Source organism: Lepidochelys kempii, chromosome 2 (genome assembly GCF_965140265.1).
Source record: "Lepidochelys kempii isolate rLepKem1 chromosome 2, rLepKem1.hap2, whole genome shotgun sequence".
In the NCBI taxonomy this organism is placed as follows: domain Eukaryota; kingdom Metazoa; phylum Chordata; order Testudines; family Cheloniidae; genus Lepidochelys; species Lepidochelys kempii.
In genome coordinates this window covers 203,673,687-203,695,333 of record NC_133257.1, presented here as the reverse complement: position 1 = coordinate 203,695,333, position 21,647 = coordinate 203,673,687, and the positions used below count along the sequence as shown (strand labels likewise).

At 37.5% G+C, this 21,647-nt stretch overlaps 1 long non-coding RNA gene across 1 annotated transcript in view; it reads right to left on the bottom strand.

The window, feature by feature from the left end:
- The window catches only part of LOC140907476 (uncharacterized), a 100,901-nt gene that overhangs the window by 42,482 nt on the left and 36,772 nt on the right, over positions 1 to 21,647 (bottom strand). Inside the window, exon 2 of the long non-coding RNA XR_012157505.1 lies at positions 20,740 to 20,801. This is a non-coding gene — a long non-coding RNA (uncharacterized lncRNA). The remainder of the gene's footprint in view (positions 1 to 20,739; positions 20,802 to 21,647) is intronic.

Genomic DNA, 21,647 nt, shown 5'->3' with positions numbered 1-21,647 from the left:
GTACAGATATGAACCGAGCATATTGATCAGCATTGCCTCTCTGATCCATGAATTAGTACCAACATTAGAGAGAAACAGCTAATGTATTCTACAAGGTAAACATAAAACAAAGCCATTGGGTGGGAGAAGGTTGGAGAAGTCATAAAATAGAAAAAAAAATCATCAAGAGAAATTAAGTACTCTCACAGCTATAAAGAAGAGAAGACCTATGGAAATATCTTAATTATTTTAAATAAATTTTTAACTAACTATACTACACATTTGCTAGTATATGTCTTTTAATTCAAAGCACGAAGAGCGAAAACAAGTATTTATACAAGGCAGACTTAGGACCAAGGAGCATAAAATAATATAAAACTATAGTACAAATTTCAAATTTAGAGTATATAAGGTACCATATTTCTATTAATTATGTAGAGAAAACACAGAGAAAACAAAATCACACCCTAAATCCATTTTTGATGTAAGCTAGTCTTGTCTCATTAAATCAGCATCTATGATTAAAACAGAGATCATTTTTGGTACATAATGTATTGCATTGTTAGAGCAGCATCTGTTTGTTGCACAGCATAACACATTTTTCAGCTTTAAGAAACTGTACTCATATGGAAGAAACCACCCAGACTTTGATAATATAAAAAAATATTTTTGCTTCCAAATGTATTTTTGTACTAAATGGGTTAATAACATTAATGTGCTAATATTCCACATTCTCAGAAGAAGCGTCAAGCTGTTGGAAACATACAGAAGAAGAATTTCATGGTACTAACAGCTTTCTTTTCAGTCCTATGGGACTGAGACAACTCAAACTTTAAGTGCTTAGAAGAAAAGCTCTGTAAAGCTATGAAGGCTAATCAATAGGGCTTTCACCAAATGATAATACAGTCTGAAATGAAATAAATTGGCCATAACAAAAATGCCTTACCCTTTTTCTCCTCATTAATCTCAATATAGGGAACACTACAGTATGAACTACATGAATCAAAAAAAAAAATCCAACATACAAATCAACTACGGTATTTCTTTATACTACTTTAAATACAAACAGCTTGTATAAACAATTCTCTAAAATGAAAAAAGTGAACACACTATATTTGAAAGGAATTAATTGGCCCATAAATGTCCTTTTCTTAAGCATCTGCCTTTAAGAGTTAAGACTCTAAAATTTTTATTTCAACTCTGTGGGATAGCGAAAGGTCTCCTTCCTTCAGTTCAGCTCTAGAACCTCGTCTGCTGTAATTGACCCAAACATGACAGTATTAACTGAATCAATCTCTAACAGCTACTTTCTAAAAGGGATTGAAATAATTTCTTCATATTGGTAAGAGGGTCTAAAAAAACTCCAAACCAATAACAAAAAACAGTGCAGTTTGGCAACAAAAATGAAACGCAGAGAAATCAAATTAAAAGGCAAGAAATTGCCATTATCCATGCTTTTTCAAGCAGTGGGACAAAAACAGTACCTAGACTCATAGCAAACATAAGAGATGTACCTTGAAAAACATACCAAAAAGAATAAACATACACAAAAGGCCCACATAGGCTACCCAGACAACAAGACATTTGTTCAGTGAGCCAATCCCTCAGACCAACTGGAAGACTTCCACTTCCAGTATTGGCTGGGAATGCATAGTGGCAAGTTGCATCAGACTCATGATGCTGTTCTCAAGCTGAAACAATACCACCTGCTGCTGAATACTGCTCAAGACCACCTGCTACAGCCCTCTGCCAGTTCCAGCTCTACTCCAGATTCCAGCTCTGCTGCTGTCAAGAGCAGATAATAGGTGAGGCCTCGTCTACCATTTTGCTTATTCCTGCAGCCCATACTAGCCAGCAGCAGCCAGGAGGCACGCGTAAGCAATTCCCATCCAGTAAGGTGGCATCCCCAAACTATTCCGATGTCTCCCAGTCCTAGGTAAGGCAAGTCACCCAAACAGGGGACAATGTGGAATGCTGGGATGAGAAGTAATATTTTTTACAATAGACAGCTTAGGCATATGGCATAGATTTCCAGTAAAAAGTTCTTCTTCTTGGGAAGAATAACCTACACCTCCCAAACAAGACTTCTTTCTCTCTCTGTAGATAGTCCTACATCCCTTCACATCAGCTTCATTCCTCTTCCTCCCCCACATGTATGCAAATTACTCATCGTGGTATCCATTCTTCTAAGCAAACAATGCTTGGGACATGCCTGTACATCTTTGATGCAGAATCAGTAAGTGAGGACTAAGACAATGAAGCCTAAGAGTCTAAGGGGCCCAAAACAGCAAACAGGTGACGTGACTTTTTAACTTCCAGTGTCTTGTTCAGAGAGACAAGGTAGGTGAAGTAATACCTTTAACTGGACCAACTTCTGTTGGTGAGAGTCACAAGCTTTCGAGCCACACAGAGCTCTTCTTCAGATCTGGAAAAGGGACTGTGAACATCATAGCTAAATGCAAGGTGAAACAGATTGTTTAGCATAAGTAGTTAGCACATATTCTAAGGGACCATTCAAGGTACAGTGGTCCACTAAAACCTCTGAAATCATAGGACAAGAAGAGAGAGTTAGTGGGTTACAGATTTTTGTAATAAGCCATAAATCCAGTGTTTCTGTGTTCCACCTTGCATTTACCTGTGATGCTTGGAGTACCTTTTCCAGACCTGAAGAATAGCTGGGTATGGCTCAAAGCCTGCCTCTGTCACCAACATAAGTTGGTCCAATACAAGGTATTATCTCACTTACCTTGTCTCTTGTAATATCCTGGGACCAACTCTACTACAACTACACTGAATACAACAATAGTGTCTTGTGCAGAAAGTTATGCAAAGTTCTTCATAACAAGGGCATGAAGGTACCTTGTTGTGAACATATTGATCCAAATGAAAAATAAAGGATGGAACCATCTTGATAAGGAAATGGGGCTTGATCTCTACCTTTTACTGATGAAAAAGCAAATACGGATTCTTGATTGATATAGGCTGAAGCTTCCCAAATCAACTGAACATATAGGCACTAGTAAATCAGTTTGAAGAGAGCAGAATTGTCAACTCCCTTTGTTAGGGATCTGGGGGGAAATGTATGAAGTACTACTCTGCAAAGGATGAAAATCCTATAAAGCCAGAATTTCATCTTCAGCTTACTAGCTACTCTAAAAAATTCACCACCTCCATGTGGGAACTCACAAAGGAATGTTCTCTTGTGTGTCCTCAAAACACAATAGCTGCTGTATCAATATACAAGAAACTGACAATGGACCTTTAGTCAGGCTGTAATGAAAGACTGATAGAAATGCCATAACCAGTAATGCTTAGTTTTTGATTTGTAAAATATGCAACGATCAAGAATCTGGCATTTTACAATAGTTTCAGTACAACACAAACAAGAACAGAACTTGAAAAATATCAGCTTTGATACCTCTCCAGCTAAGGTATAAGATCACAATTTTCTATATATCAGTCAACCTCAGTGTGATTTTTTTCACTTTTCTCCCTGTAGTTTCCTCCATTTATATTTGTCTATCACAGACCATTTGTATACCCAAGCAAAGTATGAAGCAAGCAGCCAAGATGAAGCAAAGGGAGAGGATATTTAGGACTAACGCATAACTCTTATATAGCATTTTTCATCTTTCAATCTCACGTGGGAGAGAAAAGTGTCATCTCCATTTTACAGAGAGGAAAACTGAGGCTAAGTGGCTTGCCCAAGGTCATACAGCAGAATCAGTGCTAGAACCAGGAATTGAACCCAAATCTCCTGACTCCCAGTCAATTGTACACTCAATTGTAAAGAAATTAACATCTTGACATCGATCTGTCATTATGTTCATCACCACCCTTGTTCACATTTCTTCTTAAAGAACTTCGTTCTAAGCTGAGACCACACGAAGCTATTTCCACTCTAAAGAAAGAGAAGTCAAAACAGATTTGGAGTATTGTAAGGTCATCCACAGCTGTACATCTTGGCAGGGCATATTACTACAAAGAAAGCTCAAATGAGATTGCAGAAAAAAATCTAAAACATGGGAGGGGAAATTTTATTTAGGAGAGCATGCTTATAAACCATCTTCCTTGGACACCAATTTTTCCAGCTATTTTACTTGAGCCCTTGCCAAATAAGCTCTATAAAAGAATGTTTGTAAAGACATCTGTAGCTTTTAAGAGGCACCACTACTTCCCAGCCCACTCAGGGCCACAAGGCATCAAATAGTGGAGTGGATTTCTTGTCTACTTACCAGACTCTGAATCCACCCTTAGGCCACATAAATCACATCTCTGTGGAGGTGTAAAGCTATCTTAAGTGCAACATTCTTGTTAGGAACAGCCAGCATCATGACGTGTCTTCAATAAAACAATCAAATAATGAACGTCTTGGAGCCCTAGCCAAAATAGCTTCTCCTCATCCACAGACCCTAGAGACTGTGCGAGCTATTCACCAAGTCAGCACAGGCAGAGTACCCATTTTGAAAAATCTGACTCTTGAGAAATCCAACTACCCCCTCAGAAGGTATTTCATCCTTAACAGATCCTGCATCATCTGTTGATATCGAGTTTGCAGGAGAGATGGAAAAATCATCCTTGCAGAATGCAAAGACTGATGTACGTAGAGTTAAGGTAGGAATTGGCACTACTTCAGAAAGAGAAAGGAGGGATATCATGCAGGAGAAACTGGCCTCATTTAGGTTTTCTCCAGCCTGGCAGAGGAAAGATCTGGTGCTCTGGGGTAACCCAGACATTTAGAGTCTCCAGAGTCATGCAAGGGTGCTATGATTTTCTCTGAACAGACAAGGTAAAAATATATTGATGTAAATTACTTATTCACGTTGCTTTGTGAGACACGGTCAGGACCCTGTCAACAACAAGCATGGTAAGTGTTAAGTGAACAATAGTGCTAATTTGTATCCAGAAGTTTTTCCCTAAGAAAGGACTGCTTTATTCCTGTAGTTACCATACCTAAGGCAAAACCAGATGCAACAGTCACTTGCAGGGCTCACCATTCATTTTGCCCAACAGGTGGAAGAATGAAGCCATGTGGAACTGGTGAAATGTTGGGGTTGAATGAGCTGGATTAACTTCTGTTGGGCTTCTGCTCACTCTAAAGCATTAAACCTTAGGCCTTTATAAGAAGCAGGACAGGATGCAATCAGAGGGTTGCTTCTTCAAAGGTTTTACCTACCAGTTAGGGCAGATGTGAGACACAACAATCTCTGGGGTCATCTCTGCACAAAGGGCTCTTATCAGCTTGGGGAGAAAATATTTTAAAATTTCTCTACAAGAGCACCCAACTCTAAACTAGGCGTTTTGGCAGAAACAAAAAGCTTCGGCAACCAAAGAAAAATAAAAGGTAATAGCCAAAAGCCTAACTGGGTCAGAAGAGCTTCTTCCACATGCTGGAAATCACATAATTACCACATTCAGACAGGCAAACTCTTGATCACAAGAACCTTATTTTCTTATTCATGCCCCAATTTTCGTCTGCTAGTCAGGATTTATGGGTTGAAGTGGCAAAAAGGGTTACTGAGGAAGATCCTGCTGTATATGTTTTATTGTTACTAAGACACAAGGAAGAGAACTAAATCTTGATTGAGATTTTGAAAGGCTGTGCAGCAGACTATTTTTATTCTCATGTTCTCTTAGAAGTTTGTGAGGAAACAGAATCTTTTCCAAACATCCCTTTCTGCCACCTCAGCTCGTAAGTCCTTCTACCACAAAATAAAGACTGGGGAGTGGAGAGAGTGGGAAAAGTTCTTGTTACTCTTTTTTGCATATTTCACAACCTGCTTTTTTACTGTGTGCCCCTCTGATTCCCCCCCTCTGCAACTGGAAATCTCTCCTAAATTAACTCAATTTCTTGAACATCATGTTGTTTTTACTCAAGATTCTGTTCTGGACAGATCTTACGTATCACTCTTGTTAATTATCCTTAAACTTAAATGTTTGTGCAAGTGTATCACCTTAAATTGTTTGGTTTCAGAGTAGCAGCCGTGTTAGTCTGTATTCGCAAAAAGAAAAGGAGACTAACACGGCTGCTACTCTGTAACCCAGGAACCTATCCTTGCAACAAAGCCCGTTGACAACTGTGCCCACATATCTATTCAGGGGACACCATCATAGGGCCTCATCACATCAGCCACACTTTCAGAGGCTCGTTCACCTGCACATCTACCAATGTGATATATGCCATCATGTGCCAGGAATGCCCCTCTGCCATGTACATTGGTCAAACTGGACTGTCTCTACGTAAAAGAATAAAAGGACACAAATCAGACGTCAAGAATTATAACTTTCAAAAACCAGTCGGCGAACACTTCAATCTTTTTGGTCACTCGATTACAGACCTAAAAGTTGCAATTCTTCAACAAAAAAACTTAAAAAACAGACTCCAACGAGAGACTGTTGAATTGGAATTAATTTGCTAACTGGATACAATTAATTTAGGCTTGAATAGAGACTGGGAGTGGATGAGTCATTACACAAAGTAAAACTATTTCCCCATGTTTATTCCGCCCCTCCCCCCACTGTTCCTCAGACGTTCTTGTCAACTGCTGGAAATGGCCCACCTTGATTATCACTACAAAAGATCCCTCCCCTCCTCCCCACCCCCGCACTCTCCTGCTGGTAATAGCTCACCTTAAGTGATCACTCTCCTTACAGTGTGTATGGTAACACCCATTGTTTCATGTTCTCTATGTATATAAATCTCCCCACTGTATGCATCCGATGAAATGAGCTGTAGCTCACAAAAGCTTATGCTCAAATAACTTTGTTAGTCTCTAAGGTGCCACAAGTACTCCTTTTCTTAAATTGCTTGTTGATTTAGGTCACACAAATCTCTATTAAAGTCCTCTGCTTTCATCAAAACAACTAAAATTGTCATATGATCCATTTTTGTGTGTTTTGAATACTGTACTTTGTTCCATGAAGATCAAATTAGCATCACAGGAAAGTAATTCTTTATATATATATACACACACTTATATGTATAGAATGTTTAATTAATTTAACTAACGCATGAGTTCTCAATATGGGAGTCACAACCAGGTGTCAGGGGCCCATAATACTGTGTTAGAGGAAGGCAAGAGTCTAGCTAAATGAGATCATGGTACAGAAAACTTGGTCCAAGCATGTACAAGGTTGAGAACCACTGACTGTAGGACTAATGGGGGAGCATACAAGTAAAGCCTTATAATTTCATATTGTAAATTAACAAGTTACATTAAAGTCCTTGCAATCTTCGCAACATTTTTTATCTTAGAAAAATGCTGACATTATTAGAGAGTTACAGATAGAAGGTAGAGTGGAAAAGGCCTACAGTATAAGTCAAATACTCCATTCCTACCAGTCTATGAAGAATTTTCCCTACATATATTTTCTAGTGCATAATGAAATTTTTTCAAACTTAAGCTGTATTTTCTGAAAAGATTTGCAAAAGCAGAACTGAGCAGAATACAGAATTTAGAGGAAGATGACTTGCTGTTGCAAAGTACAGTAGAACCTCACGGTTACGAACATCTCGGGAATGGATGTTGTTTGTAACTCTGACATGTTCATAATTCTAAACAAAAGGTTATGGTTCTTTCAAAAGTTTACAGCTGAACACTGACTTAATGCAGCTTTGAAACTTCACTATGCAGAAGAAAAATACTACTTTTAACCACGTTAATTTAAATGAAACAAGCACAGACACAATTTCCTTACTGTGCAAGATCTTTTTTTTAAAACTTCCCCTTTATATTTTTAGTAGTTTATGTTTAACCAAGTACTGTACTGTGTTTATTTTTATTTTTTACCTCCACTGCTGCCTGATTGTGTACTTCCTGGTTCCAAATGAGGTGTGTGGTTGACTGGTCAGTTCGTAACTCTGAGTTTCTACCGTAGTGCCAGAACTTTAATGATCACAGTGGTCATCATTCTCTGACCTTTGATATATCACCAGGAACACAGTGTCTTACAACATCATATTAGGTCACTGGTTAAGTATGAACTCAGAAGAAAGACTACTATCTACTAGCTCTGCAACATGCGTTTTTCTTGGATGCCTCCCATTCAAGTACTGACTAGACCAGTGATTCCCAAACTTTTACCCATGAGAGATGGTGATCCAAGCAGTGCTGGATGATCACATTATGCTGGTTCTCCTCATTTTCAGTTGCTAAATCACATTAAAGACAGCAAAATATAGACTACACATTTTTCTAACATTACTCTTCCATGTAAGTAATTGTGAAATTGCCATAGTGATGTTATGTGATTGCAAATGGAAGGGGAGGTATACAAGATACACTGTTAATATGTGATCATTGAAAACTTGAGAACCCCCTCCTCAACTCAATGCTACTTAACATCTGACAATGAGATCACAGGGTAGTTTGGTTTTAGCAGAGGCATAACTCACCAATACATACGGAATTTCTACAACTTCAATTGGCAATGATGGGAAGGGGGAAAAAAAATCTACGTTAAACCCTCTGTGAACTGAGGAAAAACTAGATTTCCCAAAGTATGACATCTAAACTTCACTCTTGATTCATATATATTAAAGTGAAAAATTGTCATCTTGACATGATTTACATTTGTGTAATGTATTCATTGGAAATAAAAAAAATCTATTTAACTAAACATTAATTTTTTCTTCACACTGTTTCTTGATCACAAAAAAAAAACTTGTTCCCCATTTTATCTTCTGTTTCTGCATGCAAATGTCTTTACTCAATCCCATTCCTCCAGCAGCAGTTTTACCTTAATTTCTTTCATGTTAATAAAATTAACTCAGCTCAAGATCTTCCTCAGGCTATAAAGAGGCCAGACAGCATGGAATATTTTTAGTGTCACCTTATTTCCCCCATAATCCATAGCAGTTGGCATGTGCTTTTTTTTTTTTTTTTTTTTTTTTTTTTGCAAAGATAGTATCACAGTATCAATCCTTAAGATAAATATTACCCAGGAACTCATGAAAAAATTAAAGCACTCTACAAGTTTAAAAAAAAAAAAAAGATTGAGATAGTAAAAGGAAAAGTGAAGAGGCCTTACAAAACAGCTGTAGCATATAAGAGACATTAGCATAAGTGACTGCAGGGAAAATCAGCAATAGGCTTCAAAGAAATCTGGCTGGGGTCACTGAAGAGAAAACAGCAGCAGATGCTAGGCTGCCTGGTCCAGGTCACTGCAGGGAGAACAACAGCTGGCTGTGTGAGAGTCTTGCCTGGGATATATAGCTGGTGATTGAACTCCTGAGCTCTTTTTGTAAGACATGCTTGATAATCTTAGTGTGGGGAAGTAGGCAAATAATCAAAACTGGAATTTTTTGGTGTGGAGCTGTCAGGACATAGACCAATTTAACTTTGTAAAGTGTAGTCTCAATACCACTCAGTATATTCACTCTTGCTTAAAGACAAACAAATAGACAGTGACTGCAAACTAGGAGTGGCTACATGGATTTACATTCTGGAATATCAGAAAACATGTTCTGAAATGCTCTGTCAAGATATCAATATTTTAACAACCTTAACAGTTTTAGAAGCAGTGCATTATACTGTTAGGGATTGTACCATCGTTATTCTAGTAACTGCTGTATATATTAAGAGTTTTCCATTTTTCCTCTATATGAGGGGTGAAAAGGGAAGACATTCCTTTATCAAATCACCTATGACCACACCCATTTTTCTCATCAAGGTCAATCCTCCCCTTCCATCCTCAGGGACCCACATTAAAGCCACCATAGTTTTAGCTGAGGAGAACTGGACAGGCTTCCCTTTTAGAAACCAACACACCAATGCAAAACTGATGGGGGGGGAATGAATGACAAGTCACTCCTATCTATCCATCTAGATATTTATACAACCCACCAGCACCAGGATATCTGAACACCTTACAAGAGAGCCATAGCTCCTCCTAGAAAGCGGAGCATTTTGCTTCTGTTCAACTCCTTGGCAGCCCTGGGAGGCAGAAGAGAGGATGTTATAAAGCCTGAAGTTCTGGCAGACCAGCCCATTTGTCTCATGAATTTCCCATTTTTTAAAATAAACTTATTTTGAAAACTTAAAAGTGGCTGAACATAACATCAAAGACAAGTTTCTCTAGTCCCTATCTCTGACCTGTGACAAGCCATATGACCTCTGTCTCTCAGAGTTGGACAAGCAACCCAAATTATGCTTTTTTCTCTTCATCCCTACTGCTGTTGTTTACATTGTCTTTGGTTTTTAAATCCTTGTATTACTGGATTGACAATTCTGCAGATATTCTGTTTAGCAAAATAATGGGTACAAAATAACAGCTTCAAGACAAGCTATTGTCCCTGTTGTAGATTATTTTTTTTAAACAGATTATCTCTGGAGTTGAGAAATAAATTCAGCCTCCACATCTATTTAGGTGTTAGTCTTTCTACTGAAACTGAACAGGCTGTCAGCTCTGGTGGAGTTTCAGTAATATGAATGAATTAAGATGTCACTAAATAAGTGTGCATGAGTCACCAAGCTGCCATCACAAGGCAGAAACTTTCATTACTGACCAAAGCTGGATTCAAACAAGTTATCTAAAAATGAAGCTCTCCATCACTGTCCTATACATATAAGTCATGAAGTCCCCCAATCATATTGATGATTGTAACTCCTTTTCAAGAAGGCATGCAATTCTAAACTATCACTACCTTCATTCATCAGATTATTGAAAAGGATCCTTTAGAAGCAATGTACAACTTCACTTAACAGATTAGGTCCTTATTCAAAACTTCTGTATTCTAAAATAACTAACGTACAGTATATCCCCTCACAAGTGTTCTGAAACAGGAAGTAAAACCAAGGAACATTACCTATAATTCATTCACTCTGTGGACAAAATCCTAAGAGTAATACTTTACATTTATAGATTACTATTAATAAAGGCAAGATTTTTCTAAAAGTTGTCCAAATATGTGGGAGTTCTGTTGTTTGTTTGTTTCATTGACTTGAGGTCACTTATTTATTTCCTTCTAGCTATGGTGGATGTTTATAAAAAAGAAGTTTAACAACTGGCCTGGTCATTTGAGTTAATTAAATATCTCAATGGTGGAAACAAAGAAATAAAATGTTAAACAGTTGCTTTCGCTGTATAAAGTATTATATCTCTATAATTAGGGTCCTACCAAATTCACAGTCCATTTTGGTCAATTTCACAGTCACAGGATTTTAAAAATAGTAAATTTCATGATTTTAGCTATTTAAATCTGAAATTTCATGGTGCTGTAATTGTAGGGATCCTGACCCAAAAAGGAGATATGGGGGACTGCAAGGTTATTGTAGAGAGGATAGCAGTACTGCTACCCTTACTTCTGCGCTGCTGCAGGCAGCGGCACTGACTTCAGAGGCGGGTGGCCAGAGATCAGAGGCTGCTGGTCAGGAGACCAGCTCTGAAGGCAGAGATGCCGCCAGCAGCAGTAACGATGTCATAGTACGGTATTGCCATCCTTACTTCTGCACTGCTGCCCTGCAGAGCTTGGCCCTCAGTCAGCAGCCGCCACTCTCTGGCCGCCCAGCTCTGAAGCAAGCAGCACAGAAGTAAAGGTGCCAATACCATGGCACCATGGCAAGTTGTCCTGCTTCGAGCAGGGGGTTGGACTAGATGACCTTCTGGGGTCCCTTCCAACCCTGATATTCTATGATTCTATGGCACGGCACTGCCTTCAGAGCTGGGCACCCAGCCAACAGCCACTACTCTCTAGCCACTCAGCTCTGAAGGCAGCACAAAAGTAAAAGTGGGAATACCACGATCACCCTAAAATAACCTTGTGACCCACCGCAAGTCCCTTTTGGGTCAGGACCCCCAATTTGAGAAACTCTGATCTCCCCTGCGAAATTGGCATAATATAGGGTAAAAGCACACAAAAGACCATATTTCATGGGAAGAGACCAGATTTCATGGTCCGTGACGTGTTTTTCATGGCCGTGAATTTGGTAGGGCCCTATCTATAATCATTAATAGTAAGGAGATAACACTAAACAGCATGCTCCTATAATGTACACTTAAGCACCTCTGTGAAACAACGAGCATCAAACCTTATAACAACTCTGAACAATTTAAGTTTAGACGTTATGTTCTTTGGGGCAGGGAAAGTCTTCCTCTGCATTTAGAAAGTAAGGTACACATTTTTAGTACTAAAGCAATTTAAATAGGAAATAATGCTTCCTTAAAGCCACATATATTTCAAATAGCTAATCTGCTCTAAAACAGAATTACTGAATATTAGACACCTTTTCAGCACATCAGAAAAGCCAAAAAACAATATAACTAAAGTAGCCTAATCTTAAAATACCAACAAGTTTGCTCCTGCTGAGGTCTAAGTTGAAAGTATATTAGGAGACACTTTACCCACAAAGCTTACATCATTCCTCCACTTTGCCCATGCACATCAACTCCACTCTGGTATTGAAATCTCCATGATAAAGAATTACCTGTTTTGTTATCTGAATCAACAAATCACTTTAAACTCATACTATGGTTTGCATACAAAATTATGGTTTGCAATTTTCCTCAAATCTCATACATATGATTGGCATAAATATGAAATAATGGGGCAATCACACCTTTTGTTTAGTTTGCTTTGAAAGTGCGGATCAACTGAATATGGCCCATTTCTAAAACCCAAGATACATCTACCCCACAGACAACTATGAAATGGGAGGATGATAAAACCCTTTAATCTCCATGTTTTTGCTGATTACTTTCACAGCAACTAACAACGATGTTTCTAATGTTTGTTGATCCTCACAAAAGAGGGAGGAACATTAATCCAGCTACCACCATATGTCAAATGCATTAGCTGGCTAGAGTCTGGGATGAAGACAGCATTTTGAAAGCGGTGGGTGTTTGCTAAATATATGATTGCAAGGGAACACTCATCAACTTTCATATGATTAGTCAGGTCTTAAGCTAAGCACATGCCTAAGCGTTTGCAGGATGGAGCACATATTTAGAAGCAGGACGTTCCAGTAGATAGAGCACTAGCCTTGGGCTTGAGAGACCTGGGTTCAGTTTCCTGCTCTGCCCCAGACTTCCTGTGTGACCTTCAAGTCACTGAACCTCTCTATGCCTCAGTTCTCCACCTGTGAAATAGGTGTCTAATGCTTGTGAAGCACTCATATACTATGGTGATGGGGATCATACAAGTACCTTAGAAAGATAGACAGACAAGATTAGAGCCTGAGCTTCAAGGAGACAGGGGTGCCCAAGACGACATTGACACATTCACTGAGCTTCTTGCCCCTGATATTTGAGGGGCTCCTTCCTGTGGGCATTCAAAAGTACAATAGTGTTCTTGTGGAGGTTAGCCTAGCAAAAGCCTACAGAATTTATTTTTTTCCAAGAAAAATCATTCTGAGAAATACCACTACTATATTTAGTAGAAATTAAGGTTGCCTGATTAAATGCTTGAAGTCAGTAAATTATAAAGTTAAAGTTGCACATGCAGTCTTAAATTTGTCCCCTTGCAAGTATGTTTCACAATATTCTATTTTATTTACACAATTAGATATTTCTCAAATTCTGTAATATACATTTTTCTACAACTAGACATACCCATGCAGCATCAAAGTTCTGTATACTATTCTGTATATGTTAGACAAACAGTCCATTAAGCCATATACAGAAAGTAAAATACAATAGTAAATCAATTTTACACAACGTACACTATATTAAGAATAATGAAGTAATAATGGAAACTTTCAGGCATATACAGTACACCTAAGTGTGAAGTTAAGTCAGTTTTATAGTTAGCTGCTTCATCTCCCAGTTACACTTTGTGATATACTGGGGCTATGTCTGCACAACTTATGAATTCTGATTGATACTGTGAAGTTGTATTATGAAAAAATGCCTATATGTACGTGGATCAACTATTGCTGATAGATCCTGTAGCAAGTACACCCCAGACAGATACAAAGGAATATACTTAAGTTAATGATGGTGCTTAGACCTCTAAAATAAAGAAACACAGGAAAAGGTGATTTTCTCCAATCCATGAGGCAGATTCCGCTCACCATGTAACTGCATGAGGCAGGGGACACCTTTCCTGCCTGCCTTCCCGGACCCAGATGGTTCCCCCAGGACTCATAATGGAAGGGTGAGCTAGAAAGTTAGGGATACCGTGCTTTCAGATTTATTATTTAATGATCTATAGTCGCCTGTGGTTTACATGATTAAGTATAAAAAGGTATAAAGATGTAGACTGTGCAAAATGTATGCATGTCAACTGTTTCACAACTACTGCATGCCTCAGAGAGCTAAACTGTAATCCAAAAACTTTGCATCTTTGGGGTTAAGCTCTGGGACAGGGGTGGTATAAGTTACTGGGTTATTTCAGGGGTCAGCACAGGTCCTGGGGCCTAGGACAGCTGGGCTGGGGAGCCCCATTTCCAAGAGGGATAGCAGAGTCAGTGCCCAGGAAATGTGCCGGAGAGACCAAGGGAGGAACAATTGCTGCAGCTTGTTGAGGCTCCAAAAGCTTAGCACGGCCCAGGGAATCCAGAACAGAGAACTTGGATTCCCCACATAGCAGTCCTACTGGGTGACCAGGAGGGGGCGCTTTTTAGAGTTTCTGACACCTCTGGAAAGCTCTCTCAGTGACTGAAAATACACTGTATAGTATGTGGCTATGTAAAAGACCAATTCTACACTGCAAATATTTGCTATCATGACTGTCTCTGTCCAACCTAGCTATACTAGCAAAAACTCTTAGTGTCGACCCAGTTATTCCAGCAGAACTGCACTTTTGCTGGTATAGTTTATTTCGTTCAGGGGACTGGAATAAGCTGTGCTGGCAAAAGGGTAGTTTTACTGATATATTCTGCATCCACACTAGTAGTACTTTGCTGGTATGCACACCGCTAAAGCTATACCAGCAAATCACTCCTAGCAGAGACTTGGCCTGAATCATTAAAAACATACTTGAGAGAGAAAAGAGAAATCTATCGTATAAGTGTTCTGAGTTTGTGGTTCTCAAACTATGGTCTATGTACCACCAACTGCTGGTCTGCAGAGAGCTGGCTGGTCATCTCCATCTGCTGCTGGCTCCGCCTTACTTCCTAAAGCTAAACTGCATTAATAAACCAGGAGTACATTAAATACTTCCCTATGATCACTTTTAAATGCAAGCACAGTTGCTATAGTTTTCACAGGGGTGATATTTGGTTGCTAATTGAATAGGAGATGTTTACTTCTCGCGGAGGCACTGAGATACCATGGTGATGGATCTTCTAAAAACCTAGAGATAGAGGTGTTCCACACACTCATTGAAGGAAGGGGAGGCATTCTAAAACTATGTATTTATCATGTTGCCTACACTAGGAAAGAGTCTGAGAACGCTTGCTCCCTGTCAAAAATATAAGACAATGAAAATAGTATAATAATAAAATGCTACGTGTAGAATGCTATTGATAAAGCTGCATAATATTACATGATCATGTAATCACAGATTATTTTTATTCACCCAAGCAGATTATGCAACCTTAATTTTGTGATGTATTATTTGAGGGCTTAATAACTGTATAATATACATATATATTACACAAGTGTACACACAAATATATTCTTGTTGAGGAAAGTATTATACTTCAATAGTACAAGAAGATTTATCCCTAGTGTTGCTCACAAATGCTCATCACAGTCCCAGTACAGGTTGTTCAAAAGCTCAAGCCTGCTGCTAGCCCTATGCCCACGAGTTCCTATCATTATACTGCCTTCTCATGCCTACGCTATTTCCTCTTGACTTCACGTTTCCACAACTCTGTCTTCCCCTGGGACTCTGAGTTCAATTAAGAACAACTGTTTACTCCTCTTTGACCACAACACAGAGTGTGATCTTAGGTTTGGTACAGCAATTTCTCTGGAGGAAATATTTTTCCCCCCCGCAAGATAATTTTCTTTTCCTGGTCAATGCAGCAAAGATTTATTGTGGAATTTTCTTCTTTTTTTAAAAAAAAAAATTTCAATATTCTATGTGCCTCTGGGCATTTTAACTTAAAACAGTAGACACTCTGTGGTCTTCACCTTCTTTGAACCCAATATTTTTTCTTTAAGATGTTTGCAATTTTTCTTTAAAATGTCATGCTGCCATCACTGTCAGTTCTGACCAGTCTCACACTGCAGATTGAAAAAAATATGCTGTAGAGTCTCTTTTCTAGTAAGTGAGGTAAAACTATCAGTTTCATTAACCTTCATTTTACCTAATCCAATACATGTATTTTCACTGCCAATACTTTACTCTAAGATATTTATTATTATTTCTCTGGTAATTCTTTGAGCATACTCTTTTAAACAGATAGATAAATTGTAAAGACGGAATCACCAGTCTCCTCTCAAACCTATATTCTGGTATGTGTACACTGAAAAAAATATTTCAGCTCAGGTTAGCTAATTTGGGTTAAAATAGCAGTGAAGACATGACAACTGGGTTTTTAACTCACCTTAGCAGCTCAAGTTGAAACCTATAACCCTAGATTCTAACACAACTGAAAAGCAAAGCTGCCATGTCTTCACTACTATTCTCACCTGGGTTAGCTAACCCAACTTAAGAACACACCTCTTTTTGCACTGTAGACGTACCGTGTCATTAGGATGACACAGACAAGCCTCATGGGGGCAAGAGGAAACACTGCCTGAAACCAAGCACGTTGTGCTGTTTCATCCGTGAAACAGCAATAGGTTCAGTTTCAAAAGCAAACACTGTTGCCTGATGTCACATCTGCATGTTTTACACAACAGTGGTAAATCTTAAAATAAAAATCTTTAAGCTACCATTATCTAAGTAGTTCATCTAACATTGTGGAGAGAAAAAGCCATTGATATATACTGTGCACACGTTTTTAATCCATGAATATATAAAGAAAAGGAAAAAAACTTTGCAGACAACTGGCTGGTCATCTGCTGCTGGCTTCTCCTTATTTCCTAAAACTAAACTGCATTAATAAGACAGAAGTACATTAATACTTCCCTACTATCACTTTTAAATGCAAGCACAATTGCTGTAGTTTTCACAGGGGTGTTATTGGATTAAAATTACAGGAGAGTGTAGTTGTAGCCGTGTTGGTCCCAGAGTGACAAGATGGATGAGATCATCTCTTTTATTGGACAAACTCTGAGATTACCTCACCCACCTTGTCTCCTTAACTGAACGGGAGATATTTACTTCTCTTGGTGCCTCCATGGTACCATGGTGATGGAAGACATTATAAAATCCTAGATGGAGGTGTTCCACAGACTCCATAGGAACAGTAAAGGGGGGTGGAGGGGGAGGAGACAAAATAAGACAAATGCTAAATACTGAAATATTAATTAAACACAATAGGGAGACTATATGATTCAGAGGGATTTATTAAGAGGATGCAAATCCTTTCATCCATAGGTCAGGGGTTCAAATAGGATCCAATCTGACTTCTATGGAGTCATACTATTCAGATCAGTAGTACCCCTAAAGTCAGGCCATAAAACCTCTATTCCATGGATGGTCAGTAGCTTATGTGAAGTGAATTAGTAGTTTCAGTTCATTTCCTGATTAGCTTTTGTGATGTGGACACTTGTTTTTGTTATTTTTAGCATCTTGGTTGGCAATTTCAGCACAAAGCCAAGAACAGAATAGCCCTAAGAAATGAACTACCCTCTCACCCTTAGTGATAGGAACCCTTTAAGTTGAGGCTGAAAAACAGCGTGGAGTGGTTTGAATTTCCTGCTCCTAAATAGCAGACTTCAGTTACCAGGACAGCGAGTCTAGCACTTTACAAGATGATAAAATTCACCTACAAAACTGTTAAAAAAAAATTTTTTTTTAAATCAGCATTTTTCCACTTGAACTGCAAGAGGAAAGCCATTTTTATAGTCAGACCACGTTAATACAAACATCAGTTTGCACACATGGACACAAACAGTTCTCTTTCTGGAATATGAAATTATGCTTTTAACTAAATTTATATAAGTTAAAAATATATTAAAGCATAAATATTATTTATTGATACTGTATAATTTTATCCAGAATTTAACTTACTTTAGAATAGTGTAGTAGCACTTAAGTCAACATGCAAAAGTTCCAGGCTTAAGTTCTGAACTATGAACAAAATAATACACAAGCCACAAAAAACATTTCAGGGCAACTGAATCAGTGCTTTCCTTTTCTCTTTAAAAATATGGTAGTGTAGGGACCAAATTCATGTTGTGTGCTATCCAGGAAAAGGATTAGGTGTGAAAGAAATCTCTTGTTTAATGTGACCTTTGGCTGTACTTTCACTTGTCATAATTACAAAGTAGCTACTCTCGGTGCCAACACATACGCTTCATTATATTATCCCTATAACTATAGTAATGCATATTTCAGGAAATGTTTCATACTATGCAAAACTGGAGACAGAATACACTGACAGCACTTTACCTGCTGTTATCTGTAACAATGCATAATAGGCCTTATTGAACAAGAAGATTTCACGTATGCAGGAAAATAAGAGTAACTGTACAAAATTTCATAAAACATGCCACGTAATTTTAATATACATTCAGGAACTTCCATGGAGTTTTCAGCTTTCACCAAAATATTTAAATAAAGAGAAAACTCAAAAATTTCAAAATAAAATTCTTCCCCAAATAGTGAAAATATTTGGGGTTTTATGCTAGTATTAAAAGTTGCAATATACCTGACCTCTCTAAACATGTGAAAAAAATATTCCTGGAAGGTAAAAGAAGCCAAGAGATATGCCACTTCTGCATGTTTTACACACAGTGGTAACTCTTAGAATAAAATCTTTAGCTATCATTTAAAGCTGTTCATGTAATATTGTGGAGAGAAAAAGCCATTGATACATACTGTACACACGTTTTTATCCATGTATATAAATCAAAGGAAACAGCTTCCTTTAAGGCAAGCATATGAAGATACTAAAGCAAGATACCAATTAAATATTCATACATTCAATATTTCAAAATAAGGAATTTGGATATACACATGCATAATTTAAATTCTATAGTGAAACCTGTCTACAGAGGCCATTTCTACTGTATTTCAACAGCATCCTAACTTGAAATGTACAATGCAGCCTTTCCATGCTGTGTTAAAACTTTAAAGTATATAGTAATTCATTTCAAGCACTAAACACAGAATAAAGGCCATGTTATGCACACGGCACTTTTCTACGGGAAGTACTGCTTTGCCTTGTTCATTAAACTCCCTTCAGTGCTATGCAATAAGGCCCTAATCACTACACTTTCCGATAAGGTAGGAAGGTAAAGTATGCGTTCCCACAGGGTATCAGGTAGAGTCAGATTAGAGAAGCAATTTACTTATTTGATCCAGAAGTTAAATAGATAACTTTAGATACAAGGTTGATAGCTTCTCAAATCACAGCAGCCGTAAGTTAATGAGACATATTCAGAACTCAGATATTTGTACACAACTCCCGGAAGCTGATGTTCATATATGAAGCAAGAATTTAGCCCTTAATTTTGGTTTTACACATTATGTCAACCCTTTGTTGAGTAAAAACCCAGATTTAAGAGAACTGCCTACAGAAAGCACCACCAAAAGGTGGTCACGATATTCGGTACACTAAGAATGGTTCTTTGTGAATTATATAAAATAGTGGCTAACAGTTATTTACCTATGGGAATACACAAATGCTAAATTTGGGGAATTTATAAATTCCCCATTCATATAAAAAAATCTGCAGCCAAGAATTTTAAACACATCTTACATACTAGTCCACTTCCTCCTCCTAGTTATGTGTAAATATTAATCTTATATATACATCCGTACATATCATATGTTTAAAATGGTCTCAGTAGGACTGATTCTCCCCTTGAGAAGAGTTCTTGTGATTTTAATCCCGTTATTTTCTTAACGGAAGTTGTTAAATAAGTTATTTTTGCTATCAAGAGGCTTCATCAAAAAAGCACCAATTTCTTTTTTTGACTAAAAATGCCGGGATCAATTTCAACAACTCTAAGAATGATAATTAATAGCTGTATAAGAAACAACCCTATTTTTACACATTTTTAATCTTTGCTCCTGAAGGTCATTCATTTCATGTTTATATTTCTAGGAATAAGCAGAGTAAAAACTCATACAGGTAAACAGTAGTGTTAAGAAAAATAGAACTATACACCATTTGTCTCTATATGGTAAATTACTTCATATGAAAAACATCTATGGATCTTGCAATGACTATACTTTTCCCTTGGAGCTAATACTTTAATTTTCAAGAACCAAGTAAGAAAAAAAATCAAAACTAGTCAGTAACAATGCAGCGTCGAAAAGCAATAAACTCAAAATTAAGTTATAAATAATTTAAAGCATGTCATGAAGATGTATTAATAATTCATCAGATAAATAATTTACTAAATAATCAAATAAATAAATAATGAAATACATAAATAAATCAGCAAATAAATAATTCTGCAAAATAACCTAAACAAGAAGTCACTAAAACAAATGACAAACCTGCAAAACTACAATAATTTTCTAAATTCTGATAGTTTTAAATAAACAAATGTATATAAACTAGATCAATCTTTGTTGGATAGAGAAATATTTTTCACTGCTATTGGTAAATTCCTGATTACACTGTATAAGGATACAATTCAGATTTTACAAGAAGGCAGTTTTTTCCTTATAAATTATTAACACGATTCCTACAATTCCTGCTCTGTATTTTACATGCAATCCTTTTATGTAGCTCATTTTTCCCAAATATAAATGGACAGCCTCTTTATAACACTCTTAATTCTTAATTTTCTTTTCAGTGCAGTACTTACAATAGTACTATAGCCTTCTTGGTGGTTCTCTCACTATCTTCTCCAAACCTTTAGAAGTTGTGCTGCAGGGGGAAAATAAGTAGAATAACCTTAATTATTACAGATGGTATCTCATTCATTAGCGGATGACAACATTTTATTTGAAAGCACAAGTAAAGCTGTTTTATAATTCTAAAAAGCAACTTAATGTGAAACCACCATTGCTGTTTGCAGACTACCTAAAGTTTTTAGAAGTCTTTGGTGGAATGAGTTCAAGCAAACTGAGGCCTGTTTCTTGTATTTAAACTGACAAGCAATCTGTGCAAACTGGCACTAATTCAGATGTGAAGACAAAACGTGAGAAGGACAAATGCTTGGCTGACATCTAATGCTCTGGATTTTGGAAGCACATAACCCTTCAAAGAATACAAGACCACTTAATTTCCACTATCTAAGTTCCCTCACAGTGTAATTAGAACACTGCACTCCAAATCCAACAGTGATACCAAGAAGGGTCAAGAAACTACTGCCCTCATAAATCAGCCTTTATTCTGCATTTATTTTAATACACTATATTGACACACACTGTAGTTTGCTTCAAAAAGTGGTATTGTGTAAATAGTCTTTTAAAGGAACATGCCAGAAACGTTATGCATACATTGATTTTACCTGTACTCTCCAAACTCAGACTTCGTAACACACCTTATAAGCAATGTCACCTACAAGTATTTTTGGACTCTGTACAAGTCTGTGAAATTGTAGATGTTATGTACAAAAATTACAGTATGTCACTGAACAAATTTCACATACTCGTGAATTTTGCTATTCAAGCCAAAGGAAACAGGTAAGCAGAACTATTTTCCTCTACAGATAAGATTTTAAACTGCATTGGTTTGTGTGTATTTCTGCATTCAAACTACAAAGGAAAA